The sequence below is a fragment of the Tympanuchus pallidicinctus genome, unplaced genomic scaffold, assembly GCF_026119805.1.
Source record: "Tympanuchus pallidicinctus isolate F22 unplaced genomic scaffold, pur_lepc_1.0 scaffold13, whole genome shotgun sequence".
Taxonomy (NCBI): Eukaryota; Metazoa; Chordata; class Aves; order Galliformes; family Phasianidae; genus Tympanuchus; species Tympanuchus pallidicinctus.
The window spans coordinates 7562111-7575253 of NW_026294648.1; the positions used below are offsets into that span (position 1 = coordinate 7562111).

The window sequence follows — 13143 nt, forward strand, 5'->3', positions numbered from 1 at the left end:
GCAGGACAACAACGGGGAAGGGTGCACAGAGCCCATCCCAGCACAGAGACCTGAAGCACAGGCTGAGGGTGTGCATGCAATGGGCAGAACATGCCCGCCCTGAGCAGGTGATGAAAATAGGCACAGGGAGCCAGGAACCAGGCAGTTAAGGCAGCACATACCCAATTAAAGGCGGTCCTTGCGTCAAAGGCACACGCCCGTGTTTGACTTGGTTTTATCAAAAGGAGGCTGCTCTCAACTTCCCTGCCACCCCGTAGGGAAGAATGGGACAGTTTCCCTGATCTCAAAACAGTTGGATAAGGAGCAAAGATAGGATACACGAGTGAAGCAGCTGGGTTATATACTGATGTTCTGGTCCATCTCTACAGATGCACAGCCTCAGCATCAAATTGGGCTGGGACCGATCCAGCCCAGAGCCAGGTCTCGTCATACCCATTGGCTACAAGTAACCACATGAAGATGAACCCCAGTGTATTACCAACAGCAGAAAGAAACACCAGATTAACAACAGGCCCTTTGCAGAACTTGTCCCACATCACTCCTCCTCTGGAAATCCTCCTGCACGTCCCAGGCAGCACCCCAGCCCACCCACAGCGCGCACCCTGCCCCACCTCCTTCACAAGTGCCAGGGAGCATCTCGTGCTCAGACACGCACTTCGGATAAACTCAAATTAGTGATCTCAATACTCATCCTGGAAATATGTCTACTCTCACAACAGAGGGGATATAAAGACATGGGGAAATGCAGCAGAGGGGGGTTTCTCCAACACCCTTGTTCATGCAGACCAGGTCTCCAAACCTAGCAGATCGACCAGATCCTTCCACTCCCAGCAAACTCCAATCTGCCCTCAAGACTGCATTAGGACTGAGATGAAGGCAGTTTTGCTTCTCCAAGGAAAACAGAGCGGCTGGGTTGGTGGGTCCTGCTCGTGGCACCATGCACATCCTCACAGCCCTAAATCTGCTGCCCACAAAATCTCTCTTCTCAGCTCTGTCTTCTTAAGCACGTTTATGCTGTAGCTGTAAATAAAAGCAGAGCTTTCCAAGAATTGAAGCAAGGTGCCTGGAAAGATTGTAGACTAATTATCACTGTGAAACCTCAAGCCTAAAACCATAAGGACAGACTCCTAATATTTATTACAGACAGGCTTACATGGCACTGCCCAATTCTTCCTGGGTGCAAAACTCACTGATTGCAGTCAGAGGGGTACAAACTTGCTGGTCTGCATCACATAGGGCTCCCACACAACCCAGCACTTCCTCTGTGTTCTTGACAAAGGTAAATGCTGCTCCAGAGAAAGGGGCAAGAACTTCATTAACAAGAGATCGCAGAATAATTTGTGCCTCAGAGAAAATTGCCTCTAGCTCTGCCAGACACGGCTCTGCTTTGCCATGAAACGCACATCCATCTTATACAAACATTTCTATCTAATACTTACTATCATCAGAGAAGTGTATTACAACCTTGGCTTTGGCTTATGACAGCAAGAAGTGACATCACCTCACCCTAGCAACTGACTGACTTTTTTCCTGTTTTTCCTTCCTCTTCAGCCCACTCCTAGGGATGGGAGCAGAGCAGCATGGCCTCGTTGCTCCCCACTAGTGAGAGCCCTACAGCTGTGTTGGTGGGCAGGAAGACCTGCACTATTTCTTCACTGCCTGCGATCACAGCTGCCCCAGAGCCATACCCACTACAGCATGCATCCAAGGAAAGCCCAGCACTTCCTGAGCTCCAGAGCTCCTCAGCAAAACACTCCTCTTCAAGGTCTTTGCCATCCCATAGCCATTTCTTATTGCAAATGAATAGCCCATTCGTGGGAAATGCAGTCTAACGTGACCCTGATCCACTTGGTTGCAGAAGGACCCTGCACACATTTCTCTCAGACATTCCTTTTATCATTCCTACCGCTGCCAACCCAACCCATGGCATACCCCTGTTTTCATGGTGCAGAGTAAATTCAGGCTGAGCTGCAGCTATGAGAAAGCACTTGCCCTGTGCCCACCAGATACTGCCCTTAGTGCCAGGAGATGTCCCTGTGCAGCAGCAGCCCTGGCAGTGGTGCCTGGATGCAGAACATCTCCCCTGGCACCCCCAGTAGTGCATAGCTGGGATCCCAGCACAGCTCACACTGGGCGTTTGCACTTAAGGCGCTGCTTGCACAAAAAGCCACCAGCCCTGCTTGCTAACTGGGTGAACTCATTCCCTGGTCCAGCTGAAAGCTGCAGAGCACAACAATAACAGGAAGAAATTGTTTGTGCAGGACTCACACCGTGCCACGTAAACTCCCTGGCTGCTGGGGGACAGAACCTCACTGGTGAGCACAGCCGCACCGCAGGGATGTGGCACTCAGGGCCCAGCAGCATCTTGTGTTGTGTCACACACGATGGGCGTTTTTAATGAGTGTGACTGAAACGAGGCAGCTTTAAACTCATTAATGGCTCTCCTTCGCCCCAGTGCAGCATCCCAAGACGTAAGCCATATTCCCCAGCTCACACCCAGCACCAGCACAGCTCCGCTCCACTGCCTAACAGTTGGACAAGATGATTTTTATGACTTCAATGACTCTGTGATTCCAATCATCACTGCACGAAGCCTGACCAAGCACTACACTCATGCCACAAGTGGGAGAAAATCCAGCAATGGGGAGGGCCTGAGGGAGTGACAGGGTGAGCATCCCCACTACAGAGCTCCCCAGCCTTCTTGCTGCCATGACACGAGTGGTACCCAAACATCAGATGCTGGCTGCAGCGCACAGGTTGAGGAAAAAGGGTTTTGCAACCTGGATGCTGTGGTTATCACTGCCAACATCTAAGCTGCAGGAATTCGTTTGGGGGGAAAAAACAAAAACAGGGAGCAAAGAGATTTCTGCACTGCTTGGATGGGGAAGAGAGGCACAGAGGGGTTTAGGTGTCTGTCCTCACTACTGCAGTGCAGGCAGACATGGGGCTGCCATCCCAAACGCCGTGTTTTGGCATCCCAGCAGCAGGGCCGGACGCACCCCCACGTGCACCACCCCCAAGCAGCACTGTGCAGCACTGCACCCAAACTCTGCCTTCATTCCGAGTTCCTTCACCTTGAGGATTCCCATGAACAATCCAAGCACTGACACAGGGGTCACAGCTCAAAGCACTGCCGGCAGCAAGCCCTGAGCTCCTCACAACATCCTTTTAAAGCTCATTTTAGGATGTGAGCAAAGCCGAGCCCTTCTCTTGCCCCAAACAATAGCTTTGCAGTAACGCTGCAACCAGAATTTCCTGTGCTGCGGTGCGCGCCAGCTCCGGGCAGCAAACACCATGGGAAGAGCTGCCACAAGAAAGGCACTCTGCAGCACCAGGCGATGTGTCCGCAGCTCCTGGGGATGCTTTTTGCTACAACAGATCCCAGAGCAGCATCACAGCCGAGCCGGAAAGCAGGCAGACCGCAGCAAGGGCTGGCGGTCTGGGAATGGCTGTGGCTAATGAATTACTGCTCAGAGCCCTTTGCAACGTGTGGATGTGGCTTTCTCTCACGGGTATTTCACTACCCTGCACAGTCCTTGTGAAAACATCCCCCCCAGAATGGGCTGAGTTTACCTGCAGGACCCTGCTGTCAGCTCAGCGGGCACAAACCCAGCATGGGACACAGTGGGGGATCCAAGTAGATCACAGTCCCAAGCAAAAAAAGAAGTCACACAGGTCTGTAGGCTTCTTCCAGGATTTGAGAAGATGCAGAAACAACTATCAGGCAAACAGTGATGGACCAAACCAACATCTCCAGCACAGGTGCAGCCAGACCCTGCTCCAGGTTTGGGAGCTTCCCATCCTTCCACCCTCCAGCACTACTAATGCAGGTCACACCCAGGGCGCATTTGCAGCAAAGGGAGAGGAGAATGGGCATCCAGCACTGCCCTGCTATCTGTGCCTCCCCATCCTCTCCTATAGTACTTTTCATCAACCACTGACATCCTTTCTTTCTCTATACATGAGGGGGAAGAAACCATTTCTTTCACACTCAAGGCTCCAAAGTTACTTCTACAGCTGAAACTACCCGAAGCAAACACACAAAACACAGATGTCACCTTCCATGCCAGCAGCACCGCCCTTACACCATACATGGTGCCCTCCCAATCAACAAAGTTGGGCAACTCTTATTCCAATGATGGCTTCCTGAGCTGAAGGCTAAGAGGAGCAGCCAGCAGCACGCAGCCCTCCTTAATTCATGCCACAGGTGCACAGGGTCCAGTGGGATGGGGCTCTGCCCACACCTCTGCCGCAGGGGGCAATTTCACGGTGCCCATCCCATTTGTGGCTGAAATTCCTCACCATGTCCTCAAAGTGCCCCATCTGCAGCTCAGGTTAGTGTTGTAATGTACAGATACAGCCCTCATAACTGTCGCTCTATGGAAAATTAATGCTGTCAGCACCAAGCAGATGAGCAAACCTCTGCTCTGCAGACAGCTACAATAGGTTTGGCTGAAGAAGGCCAAATGCAACAATCTGAAATGAAAACACCCCACACAAGCGGGAGCCAGCAGTGCTGCTGCCTTGTGACAGCACACAAGGCCATAGTGCTGTTCTCTGTGCCTGCATGTGACCCCCACTACTGAGGGAGACTTTTCTTCAAGCAGGGCACAGCATTACCCCTTACAGCAGCCCACTGGGACGTGCCCTGAGCCAGCAGCAGACCCAGGCCCAGCCCAGAGCCCTCCAGGAGCGTCCCACCAACACCCCCCAACACACGGCCCTACCACACACTGCTGCTCCCCCTGCCCAGCAGCAGCACCTCCCATCCACCCTCAGCCCTGCAGCACAGAAGTGCCCACAAATGGGGCAGCACTGCCCTGAGCCCCACATTCCCACTACAGGCAGTCCTCTTGCAGCAGAAATTGGGCACCCCAGGGCTCAGACCAACCCCACTGGGCTCCCCAGCTCAGCTTAGCACTTTCTATGGAGTCATAGAGCTGTTTGAAGTGAAAGGGACCCTTAAAGGCATCCCTCCAGCTTGCAATAAGCAGGGACACCTACAGCTCCGTCAGGAGCCCGAGCCCATCCAGCCTGACCTTGAGCATCTCCATGGATGAAGCACCGCCACCTCTCTGGGCCAGTGCCTCACCAACCTCATTACAAAAAAACTTCCTCTTTACCTCCCATTTAAATCTCCCTCTTCCAGTTTGAAACCATTTCCCCTCATCCTATCACAACAGACCCCGCTGAAGGGTCTGTCCCCTCCTTTCTTACAGCCCCGTCCCGTACCCCAGCACTCCGGAGCCGGGGCAGCGAGCAGCTCTTGAGTTGTTGGGGAGAGGTATGAGAGTCTGGGCAGCACCAGGAGGGACACAGCGCTGACCCCGGACTTGGAGCAGCTGGGAGAGGTGGGCACAGCGCTGTGCTTCAACACACCTGGGACGGGTAGTAGTGAGTCATAACCCAGCTCCCACGCATGGAGTACATACTCCCATAGTCCATACTCCTCGCTGGAGTACACCCAAAGCTGAGCTCCACCAAATCGAGTGCAGGATGCCCGTAGGGTCCCTTCGGGGCACCCCCGCTCAGTGTCAGTAAGAAACGCCTCGGGTTTCTAACGATGAAAAGAACGCATCACAATTCCTACCTCATTACAATGGAACACCGCGTTACGAACCCCCCGCTTACCTCAGCGCACGGCCCCGCCGCGGCACGGTGCCGGCCCGCGACCCGCCGGAGCCGGGAATTGAAACGGTTAAAAGTGAAATTAAAATGCAAAAGAAAAAAAAGAAAAGAAAAGAAGGGGAAAAAAAAAAAAAAAAAAAAAAATGATAGTGCTACTTAGTCCAAACAAAAATAAAAGTTACCAAAAAAGAAAGTCGGACGAAGGGGGGTGCCCGTGCCATGCACGCGGGCCGCCCCCCCCCCCGGACCGCCTCTCGCCGCCGTTGCCCGGCGTCCCCCGCCGCGCTCCGGGACCGGCCCGGGACCCTCCGGCCCCAGCACCGGCCCCGGCCCCGCGGGCGGAGCGCTCAGGGAGCGGCGCGGTGCGGCCCGGAGGGGCCGAGGGCGGCCCCGGGGGGCGGCGGGCGCCCGCGGGCAGCGGGGCGCGGGGGACGCCCGGCGGGGCCCGGAGAGGGCCGCGGAGCTCCGCCGCCTCCGCGCATCCCCCGCTGCCCCGTCCCGTCGGGGCCCGCCCGGCGCCGGCCGCTGCCGCTCGCGGGGAAAAAAAAGAAAATAAAACTTAAAAGCAAATAAATGATAATAGTTACAATACGTTAAATTAAAAGGAAATTAAAGAAATTGAGTTGTTTCAAAAGTCTCGAGTTGGATGCGAACGGGAGCCCAGACGGAAACTTCCCGCGGCGGTGCGGTGCAGCGCGGCCACCCGTCTCTTCTCTCTCCTCCTCCTCCTCTCCGCCGCCCGCAGTGTGCGCGGCGCCGCCCGGCCCGGGGGAAGCGCGGGGGAGGCTCCGCACCGCCCCGCGCCCGAGGCTCTGCCGGCAGGGCCCGGCCGGGACAATCGGAGGAAGTGCGGCCGCCTCTGGGCCGCTGGGAGCGCTTCCCACGTGCGGGAGCGAGCGGTTCCGCCGTGCCCAGCGCCGGGCTGCGAGCTCTGTCAGGTTGAGCCGGGATCCTCCGCGGGGCTGCCCTCACCGACGGCTCTCTTTCATCCCTTCTGTGCGGCTCGGAGCGCACCTGGGCTAAGCGCAGTCCGTTGGCTTGGCCGCGTGCACGGAGCCCCTCGTTAGGAACGCACCTGTGGCAGCCCGCCATCCCGGCTCCCGCTACGGCCCAGCTCCCACTTCCACCCCACAGAGGCCCCAGGCAGCACGGGCCGAGCACACCGGGCACTTGGTGAGCTCACAGCTCTGAGCCCCACGAGCACAGCTCTGCCTCCGGTCAGCGCCCGGCGTGGGGGCGCGCCTGTAAGGATGAGCACCACCATCTCGTCAGCCCGTGCACCTCACAGAGCAGCTCCCAGACCAGGTGCTCCTTCCCTCTGCTGAACCAACCCCTACCAACAGCTGCATTAAATGAGCCGCAGGTGCAGCTCACTGAGCAATTCATTTCCCCATAACTGGCTGCAGGGGGTGCTGGGGTCAGGGCTGCTGAACATTGGAATGGGAGTAGAAGGACCTCAAGTACTTCTGTGCTGTAGTTGGAAGTATTTCAGGGTCTCCTTAGCTGCTTCTGGGCTATGCTGGAGGGGAAAAAAAAAAAAAAAAAAAAAAAAAAGAGAGAGGAAAAAAAGAAAGAGAAAAAGAGAAGGTAAATAGAGGACTGGGGAATGAGCTACTGGGGACTTGGGCCCAACTGCCCTGGCTGTGTGGTTTTGTGTGGACTCAGAAGAGCACGGCTCTGTCCCAGTTCCAGGATGGGTGCTGAGTGATGCTGCTCATAGTGGAGGCTAGGGGCTGTGGAGCCAGGGGGAGAAATCAGTGGTGGAGTTGAATGAATTTTGCTTTGAACGTCACCCAGCAGTCACTGCTCCAGCGCTGCCTGAACGTGACTCCCCCAGCATCCCTGCAGGGAGAGAACAAACACCAGGCAGATGTAGGGCAAAGCTGGCAGCCTTTGAGAACCATGACTTCACCACCTCCCAGGGCAGCCTGTGCCAGCACTTTGCCTCTCTTTGTGAAAATAAATTTGCCCTAATATCCAACCTGAACCTCTCTGGAGGTTCCCTTCTTGCACGATGCATGCACTGAAAGCAGTGTAATGGTGACATCCCCACATTCTTTTTCAGTCCAGGTGCTTCAGGCTCCTTCGGGGACTTCCCTGTCTGCTGTCCCACAGAGGAGCACGCTTCCCCGCTCCTCATTTATTTAGCTCATGTGGACTCAGCACGGCAGGCTTTGCCATCTCCCTCTATAATTCCACAAGGTGGGGACTAGCTGGGAAGCAGCTCAGATCTCAGCAGCCCTTTGCCGCTCCTAGAAATCCCCACTGCGCTACAGCGCGTTCCCCCAGAGCGGACCTGCAGCCTCAGCAGAGCCGCGGGAAGGGAGCAGGGCAGCGCGGGGCCCAGCCGCACGGGGACACGCTTCCACCTATCGGCTCCATTTCCTCCGCTTCCTCCGGCCCCGGGCGTTATGAAGAACTCCTCACAGCCGCAGAGAGCAGCCGACAGCACCGCGAGCATCTCGGAGGGGTTTGGTTTGCGTTATAGAGAAAGTTAGCTCAGGAACACCTCCCCGAGTGAAGCTGGTGCTGATGCAAGTCACGGGTCCCCTCCCCCTGGGGGCTGCAGCCTCCTCCCTCCTGGGCACGGGGCTCCCACTGGCTCCAGTGCCCCCAGACTGGGGCTGGTGGCTGGGAGCTCTTTTTCGTCTGGTTTCTTGTTGTTCTTCCTTAAAGGAACAATAGTCAGCGGCACGCCTCCCTCCTGGGCTTGGTGCAACTCCAGATTTCACGTTTTTTTTCAAGCTTCACACCATGAAGCACTTTATTATTGAAACCAACAATTTACCCAAGAAGAAATGGGACCAAGCAGAGCATCACTGCACCCCTCGGCATGTAGCACACAGACCTGCAGCAGGAGGGGTTGCTCTACTTTGCCCACCTTTGGGGCTTCGGCTGCTTTCCGTGCCTGGAAACCTTCCTGCACACTTCCTGAGCCTGAGGATAGCTGCCTTCATCAGACAGTTCTTGGAGCAAGAACAAAAGCCACCGGCCTTGTGCGGTTGTATAAAGGATGGTTTTATTTCTATACAGGGCATCCTGTATAGAACACCCCTCCCCAGACACAAGGCTCTGCCTGGCCTCACAGCACCCACCCATTCTTTGCATTGGGTGGCCCAAAGGCTGGGAACAGCTGTGAGGCTGGCAGTGCGCTCAAGATGGCCAGGCGTGGGCTGTGCCTGGGGAGGAATCAGTACCCCAGCTGGGATTAAATGGGCTCCTGGGCCCACAGGGGTGGGTGTGGGACACAGGTGGGGCTGCTCAGGGCCATTAAGGGCCATCAGTGCCTTGGGGCTGTGACAGCCTGGCTTCAATGCTGTCCTGCTAGAAGGCAAGAGGAAGTGGGGTGGGATGTGGCACAGGTAACAGCACTAGGGCAGGATGTGATGGCCTTAAGTTGCACCAGGGGAAGTTCAGGATGGATAGTAGGAAAAAATTCTTCTGAAAGTGGTGAGGCAGTGGCACAGGCTGCCCAGGGAGGTGGGTGAATCACCATCTCTGGAGGTGTTCAAGAAAAGGGCCAATGTGGCACTGAGGGATGTGGTTAGTAGGTACATGGGGACGGGCTGATGGTTGGACTTTGTGATCTTAGAGGTCTTTTCCAACCTTAATGATTCTGTAGTTTTGTAATGAATCCCAGCCCTCACTGTGGTCCCCTATGGGGATGACAGCAGGGAAGCACAAACTCTGCTTTGCCCTCAGAGGCCAAATCCATGCACGGTGCCCATGGAGCAACGAGTGAACCCAAGCGTGAGGAGAAAAAAAAGTTTGGAGAAAGAAAGGACTGCAGAGATCCAAGCTTGCCCCGTCCCACACAGGTGCTGATGGCGGAGAAGCTCAGCCCCAGGCTGCAGAACTGATCTGCTGGGACCAGGGGTGCTCAGGCTCCAGCCTGTTTGCTGCAGGCTCCATTCATTGCAATAATAAAACACGCCCCCCAAAAACTGCAAAATTCACAAACAACATCTGTGAGGTTCAGGCTCCGTCAGATTCAGTCTCTGTTACTTCCCTTCTCACACACCACACCGATCAAGCAAGGAAATCCCCGTTTATCTCTCCTAAGATTTGTTTCCCCAAGTCCTGTTTTTCAAAATCAGCCTTAATCACTTTTTAATCATACCTGATGCCTCTTTGCTTTTGGCATTCCATAATCCTGGAGATGCTCCCCATGGCACAGCCGGGTCTGCCACCCCCAGCCCCAGGTCCCATTAAACCAAGGCACCCTTCATGCTGGTGGCTGCTCCGGCCTCAGAAGATGGCAAAGAAACCCAACGGTGCTGCTGCTCAAAAACCAAAGCAGAGCTCAGAGGAGGACAAAGTGGGGCTTCCTCACTCACTCATCCTTCCTCCTGCAGAGTGGTTGCAGTGCAGTTTCTTGAGGAACCCCCAAATTCACCAGGTCTCTTTCAACAATAAACCGTTCCTTATTTAATGAATGGCAACATGTGAGCATCTAATCACCCTTCTTTCATCTTCCACCCAGGAAACCACACCTCACAATCCCATACCTATTACTTCTTATGTGCAGTCCCAATGCTGTGTTGTGGTTCCTTGGCTTTTGCTGTCCCATTGCCACATCTGCAAGTGTTTGAGTGATTTGGTGCTACTCTGCCATGGAAGAGCCATGGAGGTGTGGGGGCTCCTTGGCACACATGCTGAGGGGGATTTTTGATCTCCCCCATCTCTCTGGTTTGCATCCAGGGGACTGGGTGACACTGGAAAGAATGGAGCATCCCACTCCATTCCATCCCATACTATCCGTCTTGCAATATTTTTACTATTTTATTATTATCCCTGGCAGGCTGCAACCTCTGTCCTCCTTCTGCTCCTGTGTCAGTTGCAGTACGTTGTCACCTGCACCCCAGGGTGACTGGACGCCACGCTGTTCATCCCTGAGCCCACCCTGCAGGGACCCAATGGGGCTCCTGAGGGGAATACTGGGGAAAGGCACTTGTTTTTCCCCCTTTAGGAGCTTCTTAGCATGATCTTGAAGGCTTATTCTGATGGTCTCTGAGAAGTCCTCTCCATACATACCCCAGAGAGCAGATTGCAGGGAGTGACATGGCCAGGGTGTGCCCGATCCTTGGGTTGGAGCTGAGGGGATGTCGTCCTGGAGCCCTGGACCCTGAGCTTTGGATAAGTGCTGTGAGCAGTTCTGCTGGGAGCACAAAATAGGATGCCTTCTGCTTTAAGCCTCTGTAAAACAAAAATGAAGCCAGAAGTTACATGGGATGGGTATCTGAAGTAGTAATATGGTGTGTGTGGTGCTGCTGTGGGGCTGGCTTTGGGAAATGGGGCACGTTTTGCAGAGGAGAGAGGACCCAAAGCCCTCAGTGCCCCGGGGCAGAGCGGGTCCCGGGGGTGGCACTGGGCTGAACGGGTCCCCGGTGCCCTCTGGTGCCGGAGCACAACGCAGCGTGGGCATCGAGGGACGGCACGGGAGGTTATTCTCCCCAAGACGAACCTTCGCTCCAACTGCAGAGATCTGAGCGCCTTATGCACGCAAACCGTGACGTTTCGGTTCCTTCCACCCCCGGCTGTGCCTCCGCAGGGGCAGCTCTGGGGCTCCGTCTGTAGGTCGAGCGCACACCGCGCTTCGGGTCGCGGTCCGGAGCGACGCTCTCCGGGAAGCGCTGGGAGCACCGCTGAGCGCAGCAGTGCAATTACGGAGCTCTCCCTTAGAGGTCAGCCCAGCACCTACACTGCTCCAAAAATCCACGCGGGCGAGAGCGATTGCTGCAAACAAATGAAGGGGGAGAGGCGGGGATGTCCCTCCGGCCCCAGCTGGGGGTCTGGGGAGCCGGTCCCCCTCCCAGCAGTGCTGCCATGCTGGAGCAGGAGCCACCAGGAGGGATGGAGGCTCCAAGAGACGCTGCAGGCCGGTGGGATTTATTTTCCAGCACAAACAGAGCTCAGCCTCGTGCTAAAAATAGAGAGATTAAAAAATAAATCTCCGTGGCTTTTTGGGTGCCCTGCTTTGCTAGATTTAATCCACGGCCACGAAGCCCCGAGGTTGGATGTGAAGGATAATTTATTCTCCAAAAGAGCAGTGAGGTGCTGGCATGGGCTGCCCAAGGAGGTGGGGGAGTCCCTGTCCCTGGAGGTGCTCAAGAAACGTGTGGATGTGGCACTGGGTGACGGGTTAGTGGGCAGTATGGGTGGTAGGTGAATAGCTAGACTAGGTGATCTCAGATGTCTTTTCCAACCTTAACGATTCTAGAACTGCCTTAATCAATGGGCTGGTGCTAACTGGCAGCCTCAGCCTCCTTAAGAAGTAGCCCTTCTCCTGGACTCCCAGCAGTAGTGGGACAGGAGCACGCAGTGGTGTCCCCAGACCAGCGTTGAGCCCTTGGGAAACCACTTTGAGGAAGAGAAATGAGACCAAAAGCAACACTTTAAGCGTGGAACACATCCACATGAGGACAGGCAGCTCTGAGCATGTTTGCTCAGCACCCACACTCAGCTGCAGCGAGGGAGCTGTGTTCAGCAGCAGGTGATCAGCACTGACCTGAGAGCTCCCCGCTGGGAGGGACACCCCAGGCTCCGTCCCAGCAGGCCGAAGTCGTGCTCATGTATCCCGTGTAATTTGCGGTCACTGTTTGTTTTCTTCCTGCCCATGGTTAAGATGCAGCGAAGCACTGGGGCTCATCCATCAGTGACACTGGTGCCTGCCCCGCTCCGTCCTCCCTTCACGCTGCTCAGGGAGTTCTTCCCTCCCTAAATTCAATTAGATGCCATAAGGGGTCAACCCCATTATAGCCATGGCTCCTCCGGGACGGGCAGGGGGCTGTAGCCTCTCCCTCCCATAGGATCAGAACACAGTCCTATAAATAATAATTAAATGTTAAAAGGAGCAGCTTTGAAGGACGCGATTGCACCAGTCAGTCCCAGCTGCCTCCCATTAGAGGCAGCAGTGTGAATACAGCCACCTGGGGCCGCTTGGGCCCCAGGGCACTCAGTGGGCTGGTGGCACTGCTGGACAGGCACACAGAGCAGCTGTGGGACCACAGAGTTCACCACCAACAGCACTGCATTGGCAGTACATCAGTGACAGCTTAAGCCAACGCAGCTTGGTTGGCTCTAAATGAAAATGCTGAAGGTTTGGGGCCTGAAAAGGAAAAGCTCTCAAGCAGGGCAGTGTGAAGATGAGCAGTGCAGAAGGATGTGATGCTTCTCCACAGCCAGGGGACCACAGGAGGGATCAGAGCCACCCACCATGTGTTTCTACCACCTGGAAATGCTTCTTGCAAGGACAAATACCCATGTGCACTCAGCAACAGCAGAGAAAGAGGGGAAAGCTTGGCTCAGGGCAGAGCCTCAAGGAGGGTCGTGCTGCAGAGTGCACTCGGTATCACAGCTTGGACAAGGTTATGCACATGGCAGACAGCAGCTCACTGTGCTCTCTGAAGCACATCTTTGCAACCTGCTCACAGTGTAATGGGAGAGGTGGGAAAAGAGAAAGATGGAATCAAGCATAAGAAAGCCTGATACACAAAGCAGGAATAAAATCAGATG

General features: G+C 55.2%; 1 protein-coding gene across 4 annotated transcripts in view; it reads right to left on the bottom strand.

Moving 5' to 3' along the window:
• ARHGEF9 (Cdc42 guanine nucleotide exchange factor 9) overlaps positions 1-5745 on the bottom strand; it is a 192561-nt gene extending 186816 nt beyond the window's left edge. For 2 of the 4 annotated variants that reach the window (XM_052672863.1, XM_052672864.1), the window contains exon 1: positions 5632-5745. The gene's annotated coding sequence lies outside the window, so the exon portion shown is untranslated. The remainder of the gene's footprint in view (positions 1-5631) is intronic. The other 2 variants (XM_052672862.1, XM_052672861.1) reach the window with 1 other exon arrangement.
• Between the last annotated feature and the right edge of the window lie 7398 nt (positions 5746-13143).